The sequence below is a fragment of the Protopterus annectens genome, chromosome 10.part0, assembly GCF_019279795.1.
Source record: "Protopterus annectens isolate FY-2018-M chromosome 10.part0, PAN1.0, whole genome shotgun sequence".
NCBI lineage: Eukaryota > Metazoa > Chordata > Ceratodontiformes > Protopteridae > Protopterus > Protopterus annectens.
This window is the reverse complement of record NC_056744.1, coordinates 953,727,311-953,741,526: the sequence shown is the minus strand read 5'-3', so window position 1 is coordinate 953,741,526 and position 14,216 is coordinate 953,727,311.

Sequence of the window (14,216 nt, the reverse complement as noted above, 5' to 3'; positions counted from 1 at the left end):
TTTTTGATACAAAGCCCAGCTTGCCTAAAAGGAAGCAGTATTGCAGCCTGAAAATGCCTGCCAAAGCTGATCATTCATTCTTTGGATTTAACAGCTCCTACCAACAGTCTTTATTTTAAATATTTTATGAAGTGCCACACTCCGTATCATGCTAATGTGATACTCAGTAGTAACCCTCTCAGCTGGCCCATGAGTGTGGATAATAGAGGAACGCATCTGTGGAAGTGCTACCACAATAAAGGTTTGGAAGCAGGACTACAGCTTTTAGAATGTACTGTACTACGACGACTATGTCTTTGTGTACAATCAGCAAGACAGAAAAGGCAGAGGCAAAAAAAAGAAGCAAAAAAAAAACTGGGTTAGCCACAGGTCTGATAAAAATGTTTTGGTTAGCTAGATTATGGCTCAAAGGGCACCTCTTGGACACCCATAGATTAATGCTACCCTATTTAGCTTTATAGTCTTAAAACTGCAATTAAATGCTTCTATTTATTTAATTAAATAAAAATAAAATTATTCTGCAGCAAAGATCCATTTATTCAAATGTTTCTTATATAAATCCTGTTGGGAGGAAAAAAAAAACATAACCCCCCACATCACCAAACTTATACATCCTTGGTAACTCAAACATCAAGGATAAAAATCTCTCAAAATTAAAGGAATCACCACTGGTGCATACTTAAAAACCTCACTGGAAGTGATTTCATATAGAAAACAGTGACTAGGTATTTCAACTTCACTGAAGGAAACTCGACCAAATGGCATCTCATCCAGGTTAAAGTTCAAGGCTTGGGAAGCTCATTCAGGTTCTCTGGTCAAGCTCTCACACAGCTGTACTACAGTACTAGTCAGGCCTAACGTTCTGTAGCTGTTTGAGACAAATGTCACAGTTTTAAAGTGTAACTTGGTGCATGCATGGGTTCATGTACGTTTCAACACAGGGCAACAGTTGTCAAGCTTCTAGAAGGCCATTATGGGAGAAGCTTATTACTTAACCTGTAAACTTATGTCTACTCTACTTCCAATGTGCTGCATTCAGTTCAGTAGTGTGCATCCTACTGCATGTATTTACACAAACACAAGTACTGTGAGACAGGGACACATTCTAGCTAGGTGAATTAACATACTTACATCTATTCTGCACCCATCCTTCACTCTGTACTTTCTTCTTCTTCTTTCTTCTTCTTCCTTCTTCTTCTTCCTTCTTCTTTCTTCTGCTCTTCTTCCGCTGCCCAAAGTAAACGATAATAAATCCACACAAAAAAAACGATTCCAAAAATAAAAATAAAAAAAAAAATACATTCCTAAGCTAAGCCAAACTGAACTGACTGATTCTCGCTCTCTTCCCAGCACATAAAGCCCGGGAAGAGAGCGACAACCAATCAGCAGCATTTAGGCTTTAGCCCAGCAGGCACGTCATGACTGACGTACCTGCGGACATCGCAGTCCGAGCCCCTTCCATGTCTATGTGGTTTGTGTCTCAACCGCATAGACTTCTGGGGAGTTCTGGGCATCACATTGATGCCTTCTTTGCTCCTCCAGGCTGCAATGAAAACATTGCAGCAAGAATTTAAAAAAAAAAAAAAAAAAACGCTGTTGCGATTGAAGCGTGCAATGCGCATGCGCGTAATTTCGAGTCGCGGACTCGAAATTTAAAGAGTAGAAAAACAGATTTTTTTTTTTTTACATAAAAAAACAAACTAAACTACTCAGCTGTCTAGCTGAGGGGGCTGCAGTCTGACAGCCCGATGCCACGAGCCGCCCCTGCCATTGACTGTCCTAGAATGCAACTGGTTTCTGTCTGGAGCACTCCTACAGCATAATGCATATGCTGCTGGAATGTCCCAGAGACAACTATACCCAGACTCACATATAGCACTGGGTTATCTCATAGACTGTATGAATACATTTGTGGTGCACACATCCTGCATGGCAGCCAGCATCAGCTCTCTGTATAACCTTTGCCTATCTATGACTTCCTTGCAGAGAGCTGGCTTAACTGTGGCCTAGCTCATTTTTTTTTTTGCTGGCTGCCATCTGGCATGCTTTTGCAGATCATTCTACAGTAAATCACAATGAACACAATAAATATTGGGCTGGATTCCAAAAGAAAGTGGTGAACAATATATTAGCAAAGAACATGATCCCATAATTTTTTATTGACTTCAGCCTGCTATAGTGCATTGAATGCTGCATGCATTTTTTAAGTAATAATTTGCAGAATATGCAGTGTTATTTAGGAATTTGTGGAAAGAAGTAGAGAGAAGAGGGTGCACAAATTGCCCCCGCCAACTGCTTCAATAAAATTTTTGATATATTATTCTGCCACATTTTATTGCCTTTAGGTGCTCTTGTTGTGTTTTGGAATCTGGTGGGCATGTACAGAACCCACAATCATTCTATAATGAATAAATTATTACTTGTGCTTGTCTTCCTGTCTGTTATGGAGTTAAATCTGCTGCTAATACACCAACATCTTCCTTTGGCAAGCTGTGCGACTTTCTTTTGGCATCTGGCTCAGTATTTACTATGTTTATTGTGGCTTATAAAATCCATTTTAAGACTTAAGCAATCAAATGAATGCACTCTCTGTAAAGATTATTTTGTGCTGACTAGATTGCTATTTACAGTTTTCTAGTAATGTTCCTGCTTTTAGAGATATGAATGCTTGTTGGAACTGTAAGGCAATTCCTTCATTTTTACAGGGCACAAGCCATAGAGTACAAACTCTAAAGAGCTCCATTGGAAGGAGTGAGTTAGAGACTATAGAAGACCTTAAATATTCTGCATGATGCCTGATTGATTTAGTTATTGAATTATTTATTGTCTTCAGTACCCTTTGATTTTGTAAAGACGTTGAAGAACAATTGAGGGCTGGATTTTTTAAAGTTCACAGATTTTGTTGCATTATGTTGATATCAGCACTAAACTTGCAGATGATGTTGTAATACATAATTATACCGCAATAAACTCAATGCACAAGGGAGTATTACAGTAGTAATGGCACACTAAACAAACCGGAAGTAATGATAAATTGTCAAAATACATTGTACATTAGCAAAGTTGTGAGAAGATTATCACAATTTAAGCATCCTAATAGTTATATAGATATATGTATAACAGAATCTGCCCAGTAAGGTTAAGGACAACTACGGAATATAACTGACTCCATTATTATCCTAAAATAAAAAAAAAATCAACTATCTCAATATAAGCTGCATGGCATTCATAATACATATTTTCATAAATTTATCTAGAAATGCTAAAGACAGTTATGGATATTTCTGTAAGTCATTCACTAGCAACGTATACTTGCTTCAAGGCTCCATGCTGTTGGTAATATATGTTGTCAGCAAGTTTTTACAAGAAGCTCAGAGACAACTACGGATATCTCCTCATGAACCTATGAACCTATAAGGCATGTACTAATAAAATATGCCTGCTTGCACTTAGGGATTCTAATAGAATCTGTAAATTTTCTAATAAAAAATTATTACAGGTGAAAGGCAATCATGGTCACATTGCCACAACTAAAATTTGCTAACTATGGATTGGGATTCGTGTGGGGAACACAAGTAATGCATACACTGAAGGAAAGTAGAAGACAGAAAAGAAGATGTGGGGATGAAGAAGAGTGACACACAAGAGGGATGGTGGAATAGGAAAATCTGAGGGAAAGTCAGAGGGGCATAGGCAATTTTTTTTTTCTTATTTTGTGGGAATAGGCCCCATTTTTTTAAGAATAGAAGGAAAGTAAAGATCGGGAAAGAAGAGGATAAGGACATCACAACAGGTATACATATAGATCAAATATCACAACACAAGACAAACAAAGGTATGAAAAAAACAGTAAGTTACACAGATGGCACACTGTACAACACAGGCAATGGAAAGTTGTCAAACTGGGGGGAGGGAGCCTAGATGGCAAACAGATAAGCAGCATTTTTAGAGCTCCACAAACCAGTACTAGAGAACATGGAAAAATTATTTTCATTAACCAGAAATAGAAAAAAAATATTAAGGAACTTAAAAACTACAACTCTACCAAATTTCAAGAAATATTATTGAGTTTTTCCTGTCAAAATATTCTGGAGATCAACACAGCTGTTTGGTAATGGCCAGTTTAAAGAATTCTCACTCAGAAACCACTCTGAAGAAGGAGATACAACTGATGTCTTCCACATTACATGAACTGTCATTGAAAATGGGTAGATTCACTGATAATTTGGAAAGTCTCAAGGAAAACTGCCAAAAGCAAACAGATGTACTAAAAGAAATACTGCAGCAACAACAAAGTAAATTACTTGATATGGAGACATCACTAAATGACATAGATGGAAGACTCAAAGAAGAGAAAAATCAGACAGAATTCTTACTTCAAAATAACTGGCAAATTAATAAAGTGGATGATTTAGAGAATAAAGAGAGGAGAACTAATATAAGAATATTTGGCCTTCCAGAAAAAACTGAGGGAGAAGACATCATCACCTTTTTGAATTCCTGGCTTCTTGAAGTGCTTGATTTAAAAGAGGGATTATCAAATGGAATAGAAAGAGCTCACAGAGCCATAGGAAAATCTATATCCCCTTCACCTAATGCAACACCAAGATCAATTGTGGTAAAGTTCATGTCCTTCTTGGATAAAGAGCGCATTTTAAAAACAGCCTGGAGAAAAAGTCCCATAATATATAAATATTCAGATCAGATTTGACAATGATTATTCTGCAAAAGTGTTAGAAACAAGGAAAAAAAAATGGCCATTAGTTAAACTTCTCAAACAAAATAAAATAAAAGCGCAGATGGTATATCCTGCTAGAATCAGAATTTTCTGTTCAAATGACTTGAGAACCTTTAACGACATTGAAGAAGCTTCTACCTTCATCAAGAATAATAATATTATCATAATTCCAGGAGAAATGGACTGGACTGTTTCCACCAACTTGAAAAGATCTCCAGAAAAAAAGAAATTGGTCTTATGTAAGGAAAAAGAAACAAAGAACTGATTCTAAAACTACAGTCTTCCAAATTTCTCAAAGAATCAACAAAGATATAGACTTCTGGACTTTACCTCAAAATGTATGTATTTTATCTATTATATTGCCTATTATACTCAGACATTTATACTTTTTCTTAAACTTATACTTTATGCAACATACTCATCACAAGTCTAGTGGTTGTGTCTGATAATGTTAAATGGTTTTATAATTTAGTGACTTCTAAATATATAGTTTCATCTCATTCATAGGCAGTGAGGAAAACCAGATTCAGATGTTATCTTTACTTTAGTATAATTAGTTATATGTAAAGGAAGAACAGAGACAACATATACACAAATGTTTTTTTCTCATCTCCCTTTTTACTAATAGTATATTTAGTTTACCTCATTATTGCATAATAGGAATTGAACATTTTAATCATAGTTTCTGTGGCTTACTGACTTCACTGCACTTCAAATTCCCATTTAAAAAGTAACATAGATATCCATATTTTTAAATGTGGAAAAAACAGTTAGAGTCGCTATTAACAGCGTTCCGTTACTGGGTTCTGACAATGCTGTTATTTGAAACATTCTCCTGCACTAGTTAGAGCTTCCCTTGTCTGCTATGAAAGATTTAAGGTGGAAATAGTCAGTTAAGGAATCCCCTGCTTGTCTGTAGTTAAGGTAGTGCTTGTGGTGTGATATCAGTAGCACAAGCAGTATATGTTAAGCTCATTTAACGTGGTCTTTGGATTATTAAAATCTACAAATCCTGACTTCTTTTAAATTAATAAAAATAATAGGTGTGAAATCAGTTACAGAGTAGCTGTTTTTCATGTAGGTAACACAAAAAAGAAGAATTTATAGTAACATTGAATAACATCCAATTGAAAAAGTAATAGAAGCACTACAGACTCCATTGTTACACTTGAAGTAAACACAGTCCTTTCTTACTTCTGAATTATTCCTACGTAGGCTATAAGATACACTATACTATGGTATAGTATATCCTGCATGCTGCATTAAACGGTTGCAATGAAACTCACTCATCACATAGCTCTGTTCTCTTACCTTGTAGTATCTCCTTATCTGCAAACTATCGGTCAGGTTTGTCTTTTTTATCTTCATACTAACAGCGTACTGTTAAAAGTCCTGCATGCCGCATTAAACGGTTGCAACGAAACTCCCTCATCACAGATCTGTTCTCTTACCTTGCAGTATTATTATCTGCAAAGTATGTTGGCTTAGTTTTTACATTTTACAATATACTTATTTAAGGCATTATCTACTTTACTCTCTAGCAAGTTGGTATGGTGTAAAGTAGCTTGGCAGCAAGGACCCCCCCCTCCCATTTCTCCCATTTCTTAATAGACCGCCTGTTAGTTTCAGCAAACTTATGTCTATTACATTCTGGATTCTAGCCAGTGTTAAGATATTTCTTACCCAGCCTGTTTTAAGTTATTTCTTACCTGATAGTATTACACAACAAAACCTTTTACTCTTACTATGAACAGTACATAGCCTTATTCTGTAGAGTTTTTAGTGATTGTGCTTGACTCTGGGCTTGGCTCTAGCCACACCTACATAGAGTGCTATAAACTCTCATAACCCCCATCCCAGCAATTAGACCTCTGCAGGAGGTAATATTACCTACTGGGACTCCAGGCCCCATTTTCAAACTGTTTTCTTCCTTGCTGCTGACTCCTTAACTGCGTTCCCTCAGCTTGCTCTGTAAGTTCTTTTACTTGTTTACCTGTTTTGTTCTGCTCTTCTCCCTACAGCTGCACTTGTAATTAACCCTTCCCAATACAGTCCAGGAAATAATCCCTAAAGGACTTCCATTATGGGGCACTACCACAACCTTCTAAGGAACTTCCAAACTATAACCCCATCAGGATAAAATATAAAGTGTATGTACTGCAGTCTTTTACTAGTGCTCACCACCGTGGTGCCTGTGCTTTACCCCATGCATGCCAAGCAGCCTACAGAAGTCCTTCACTCCCTTACCTCCTATGCTACCTCATACATATTTTTACCACTAGGTGGCACTGCTCTCCCACTTGCTGATTAAGATCTCCTAAATCTGTTTTCCTTCTCTTCTAAGCTATCCCCCACTCCCATTCATTCTTGCCCCACTAGCCTGCTTTGACTTGACTTGAGCTGTATTTCACCACCTTACTTCCCTCAGTCTCATTTTCCCCTGCTGTCCCTGTACTTCATTCATAAAGCACACTTTTCTGCTTCAGTTGGCTGATTGGTATCAGCCAGCCACCTTCTCTTTAGCTCTTCCCACTCCGTTCATCCTACAGACTCAATCCGCTCCCCTACTCTGCCCCCAATTCTCACCCACCCCCAGTACTCCTACCTTTATTGGAACCCTAAACTCCTCAATCTCTCTATCAGCCAATCACCTATTCCACAGCCCCAGCCCCTTTTCTCTCTATCAACCAATCACCTCCTCAACAGCCCCACCCCCTTTTCTATCTATCAACCAATCGACTCCTCTACAGCTCCACCCCCCCTTTTCCTCCACCTGCCTATCTCAGTCACTCCTCCTCTCCCACCTGACTCCCTAGTTCATCACCCACTACTATATCTTTACACTTATCCACCATGCCTGGACTCCTACCTCAAACCATTCTCACCCCAACTACCTGCATTTTAGTCTTACTCCCTTTATATCTCACTACCTCCTACTCCCACCATCTACTCTGCCCACCCTTCCTACCCTATCCCCCCACTCCCAACCTCCTTTTTATCACTCAAAAACACGCTTCCACAACATATCCGCTTCACTAGTTCAACCCAACACACTCCACTACTTCAGAATGAAAGTATTTCCCTCTTCAACTAAATACTACACTCCTAAGCTAATACTTTACTTCCCACAATGACTAAACACCAAATCAAAAATACTACTACCCTTCTTCAACTACCTCTACTTAGCTGGAGACATACATCCAAATCCTGGACCAAACACTAACTGTACTGCTAATCTCCCCACCTCAAACTATAAAGCTAACCATAAATACCTCAAATTCTTCACTATTAATGCACAAAGTTTAAGAAATAAAGTAGCCCGATTCCATGCCTCGTTGAACTACAACCAACCCGACATTGTAGCCATTTCATAAACATGACTAAAACCTCACATTAATGACTCTGAAATCCTTCCTCCTGGATTCCAATCCCTCAGACACGACCGTCCAAACAGAAAAGGTGGTGGGGTAGTCTTAATCTACTCTAACCAACTATCCATCACTCCATACCCTAATCATATCCCCACATTCAATAATGCAGAACAAGTAACAGGCCTGCTAAAAGTAAATAACCACAAAAGCATTTGTATCATTGTTCTCTATATCCCCCCTGGTAACAACATCACTCTCTGGAGGACATACGCCTCTGGACCTCAACCAATATTAAGCAGGAGATCTATATGCTTGGAGATGTAAACATTGATTGGAATAAAATCAATAACCCCAATCCCATCATATCCATCAATCAATTTAACTATACACAAATTACTAACTCCATCACGAGGCCCAATAAAACAAAACCCCCAGGTACCACACTAGACTGGATCCTAGCTTTCCATTCCAATAAAATCTTAAACTCTGGCATCACACCTGACCCTATAGGAGACCACTTGCCAGCATTTATCTACCAAGCTACCCACTCCTCTCCTCACCTACACCAAGTCATCCACACACGTAACCTCACAAACTTTGACCCAACTACATTCTCTAACCCCTGAAACAAACAAATTGGAACCCACTAAAAACTCTGCCACTAGATAATGCCATAGAATTTTCAACTCCTCCTTCTTAAACATCCTCAACTTCCTAGCGCCACCAAGAATAAAAAGAGTAAAAACAAATCCACCCTTTGGCTGACCAAAGATACCAAAAAACTTATGCTACAAAGAGACAAATCCTGGAAAGCATACCATCAAAACAAGCAGCCTGAAACTTTTCTTAAATATAAACAACTTCGCAACCTTGCTAAAAAACAAATCATCAGAGACAAAAAGTCCTACTATATTAAACTGCAGTCTAACCAATCTAAAAGCCCAAAACAATTCTGGAACTCCATTAATTCTCTTCTCAAACCAGGTAACAAAAGCAACCCCTGCCCTGACACCAGCAAATCTGACCCTGAAATAGCCTCTCTATTCAACTCCTTCTTCAATAACTCCATAGCTGAACTGACCAAAACCTTCCCTGTCAATAACCCCTCCCCTCAATCGACCCTTTTGTCACCACCACCACCTACAACACCCTCCGCCCCCAACCCTCCACCTATATTCAACCTTAAACCCATCTCAGCATCCTATATAAAATTACTCTCCAAATTAAAACCTTGCTCTAATGTCCTTGACAATATCCCATCCTCCTTTCTAAAGATAGCCGCAGATGGTATCGCTCTTCCCATTAGCATCCTGATCAATAGATCCATGCTAGAATCTTATGTTCCCAAACTATGGCACACTGCCTTCATTCTATCTCTCCATAAAGGAGGCAAAAACAATAACATCTCCAACTTCCTCCCCATAGCCATCCTCTCCCCAATTTCCAAACTACTAGAAAAATGCATTCACATTCAGCTCATGCCATTCTTAGCCAATAACCATCTAATCACTCTAACCCAACACAGCTTCCGCCCAGACCATAGTACAACCACTGCAATTCTTTCTTTCCTAGAGACAATAAATCTTGCCCAGGACTCTGGAAAATAGTTTCTACTGTTCTTCTAGATCTGTCCAAGGCATTCAATACCATCTCCCACACCCATCTCCTAAACCATCTCTCTAACCTTAATCTCTCCCAGAATACCTTATCCTGATTCTCTAGCTACCTCTCCAATAGATCTCAAGCTGTAAAATAGGGGACAGCCATCTCAACCTTTCTTCCCACCCACGCTGGGGTTCCCCAGGGATCCATACTCGGTCCAATGCTGTTTAACATCTTTATTAACAATTTCCACAAAGCCATACCCAATACCAAAATTGTACAATATGCAGATGATTCCACATTAATCTGCAGTGCCACCAGTCTACCAGCGCTTCAGACACTGACCCAAGCTGCTTTCTCCACCAATGAAAATTGGATGCTTCAGAATCACCTCTCACTAAATGTCAATAAATCCAAAATACTATTATTCTCTCCTTCAAAAGCATCCCCTCTTGATAAAATCTCATCCCAAATCATGAGTGAGAACAACTGCACTATAGAGGTTGTTCCCTTTGCCAAACTACTTGGGGTCACTATTGATGAGCACCTGAAATTCGACACTCACATCCAGTAAAACATTAAGAAAACCCATATAAAACTTGGTATGCTATACAGGAACACCCAATTTCTCTTTCCTTCCAACAGACAAACCCTTGCCACTACCTATCTACTCCCCTCACTAATGTATGGCGCTCCTCTATTAACTGACTTATCTGCCACACTCACTTTAAAATTGGAAGTCTGTCATAAGATTTCTAAATTTGTCACCAAAGCCAAATACTCCTCCCATTACTGTATTGCCCTTAATTTGTTACACTGGCTTGAACTCCCCAACCATCTAGACTATCTTTAGATTACCACAGCGGGGATCATGTCAGTCACCCTGCTAGACAGGGGACCAGGGAAGTAAATAGTTTGGGAAGAAATAGCCAGGGAATTGTTATGGTTAGGCTTGTATAGACCCTAGGGCCGATAGCCTAGTAACCAACCTATGAACCACAAACTAATCTTTCAACCTTCTAAGTGCCCTGCTCTATGCAACATCCTTCTCCCCTACACCCCTCAGAGAACTCTCAGATTTACTCACTAAAACCTAATCTGTGTCTGAAAACCCAATCACCCTGCTGGTCAACTCCTGCTACCCTTTTCATTAGCAAAAACATGAATTCTCTTCCTTCCTCTCTAAGGACCTGTGTAAACTTTAAAAACTTTAAATCGCAGTTACATTCCTACCTTTACTCTAACAGAAAATGCAACGGCATTCTTCCCACCTACTCCTATAATTTTCTTGCCACCTCTAAACCCCTCTCCAGTTATGATTACTAGCCTCTCTAGCTATGTTCTATAGGCTACCACACACATGTACATATTGTAAATATCAAATTTGTACCATGTACTTAAGAATCTACACCTGCTGTCTAACATGAAATGTAACTGTAAATTGTTCATTAATAATACTGTGTCTGTATCTAAAGGTAACATGCACCTAAGAAATTACACCTGCTCTCTAGCATGGAACATAATTGTAAATTGTTCTTCTTTTCTATATTGTATCTGTATCTAAACTTTGTAACATGGAGCTTTTCTCCCCAGGCCTCCACTGAAAATGGGCTCCCTGAGCCCAGTGGACATCCCCAGTCATCAAACTGGAAATAAATAAATAAATAAATAAATGGTGATCCAGTAAAATGACATGTCTGATAGTTTTGTAAGCATCTGTTACAGCGTTGCAAGTGTAAATAGGAAAATATGTATGTGAGATGCATACATCAGCTGCAGTTGTGACATACATTTGTGCACATAATAAGTAAAATGAAGACAGATTTTAGACATATTACACTGAATACTTCATGAACCTGGTAACAGAAATCATGTAATTTCAGAAGCCACAAAGGAACTTATTACCTTGTACTTATAACACTTGCTTATTTGAATATAATGTGCACATTGCTTTATTAGATAACATAATAGACCCTGTACTGTGCAGTGTTGTTATTTTCCTCTGTTCCCACTGCCTAGACATGTTCAATTGAATTAAGTAGTAACAAAATAAATAGTGAATACAGTAGATAGTAAATTACTGATTACTCTCCCCGCCCTTTAGTGCTTTCTAATCTGTGGTAAGTGGAGTTCAACTTTCAGTAAAGTGGCAAAGATGCTGGTAATTAGCCAAAATATGAACACCAACATGCAAGTAGTTGTTTAACTGCACTACTAAATTTTGTGGGCATGTGTACTTATTTTCTATGATGAACAGTTGATTTATTCCCAGCAAATCTTTAAGCCATGGTTCTATAACTTATAAAATTGGCATCTCAGACAGTCTTGCGAGTGCCTGTTGATGCATTGTGGGAGTTGTCTTGATGACAGGGAAGTACCGGGAAACCTATATTAAAATTGCACATAAATTAGCATAATAAAGTAGTTTGGTACTTATGTATTATCGCAACCACATTTTCACGGCAATACCGGTTGCTTACAGATCATGAAATATGTTCAGTAATGTTTTTTAAAATGTTATATACTGTGTTTCCTTTAAAATCCCAGGTTGTTTTCTGGTGTGTTATCAATAAAATCTAAGAAACACACTGTTGTTGTTTCTTTATGCACTTTATTGACAGCACGTCGCTTATGGCAAGTACACTGAACGTTCATTTTTCCTGGCAGCAAATTCTGTCAAGTAATGGTTGTGATTTTGTCTTTACTAGAACTGCCAGCATTTTGTCTTTAGTGTTTGTTAACAACTGTAGTCAGATTAAAGACAGAATTGCTGAGTCAGTGGACTGATTTCCATTTCTGTATGGTTCATTGCATTATTTTAATTTAGCTTGCATCTGTTTTACTGATATACTTTTTTCTCAAAACCTTTAAGCCTCGTAGTTGTGCAGAAATAATAGTAAATGCATACTGTCTGTGTTGATGTCATTGTTTTGAACACACAGAGCTCACTGTACTGAGGGTATCTTATTCAGAAGATCTACTTATTTTTGTAGATGACAGTGTCACGGTTACAGTCACAGAGTTGATAAGGAAGAAAGAAGCCCTTCTGAATTTGTTTCTGTGGTGACATTGTCAGTTAGTTCCTAGTTATGATGACTATTTATTTATTTTAAGTAATAGGGTCAGGGTTGTATTTCTGTGCTGGTTACTTATATGTTTGGGCGTTTTGTTCTACCTGAAATTTGGAAATTATATTTTTACAGTAATTCTTGTGCTGGCCGAGTGTTTTACAAAGGCTCTTTAATGAATGTATGTCATTGGCATCATTGGGAACCAACCGGTACTGCCCTGAAAAAATGTGGATGTGATAATACGTAAGTACCAGTAGTGTAGATGTCATTCATTCTACCAAGAATTGTTTGAATTACACATTTACAGACATAGGTTCCTAAGAAATGCAAATCCTAAATGATATTCTGTATGCTACACATTTGGTTAAGGCAGGGATTTATAACATAAACTACCTCTAATCCTTCAGACATTAGTTGTATAGCTGACTATTATGCAGTTGATATTTTTACTGAATATTGCAGTAGCGTTGTCGCCTCACAGTAAGACGCTGTCTGGTTCGATTCTCAGCTAGAGCGTCTTCTGCATGGAGACATGCGTGAATGGGCATACCTTTGTTGAAGGTTGTGCGTCAAGCCTGGCAAGCCGGTACGTAAAAATCAACTGCCAATCATTAGCGGACCAGAGTTCTGCTGTGGCAACCCCTAACCAGGAAAAGCCGAAAGACACAAACATTGACAGCTGTTTAAATAATAAGGTTATCAGTTTCTTAGTGAGATGGTTGGTAAAATGAGTTCACCTTGGAATTTCATCTTTATTTCTTTAAAGTAAAGGGCCCATGAGAAAATGTTTTCATGGTCTGCTTTTGTTACTGCTTCAAGTAGTAAAATAAGATAGATTTATAAATTGTAATTCTTGATGAGAGATTCAAGTAGAACACTAATTAAAAATATATGAGATAGAGAGATTTCTTAAGGCACTGTTCAGCTTAATAGATTTTGTGTTTTTTATTGTGTCATTACTTTTAACAATTTAATAACAAAGAAGGGAGTCTGCCTACTCTTGTATCTTGCTGCCTGACACAGTCTTTGATAAACACTCTATTATAAAGATTCTAAGGAACTGTGGCTGTGCAGAACAGCTTCAGTAATGCTCTGTCTTAACAAGCATTTTGTTCAATATTCTGTGATGATATTCTCATAATATGAATTGATATAACTATGCATTTGTATTAAGAAGTTTATATTTTGCTCACCCACATGGCCACTTATCAGGGCAAATTACTTCTGTTTCATCGTCAGTGAGTGATCACTATGGTCTAATGTTGTCTTTCTTCATTTTTTCTTTTAATTTGTAACAACTACATTCATGGGTGGACATAAAGTAAACTGAATATGGTTATGCTTTCATTTGTCTCTAATTGAAAGCATGCGAGTGATACATAGAGATTTATGACGTATTGTTCACTCAAACATATTTACATTATCATCTCTAGT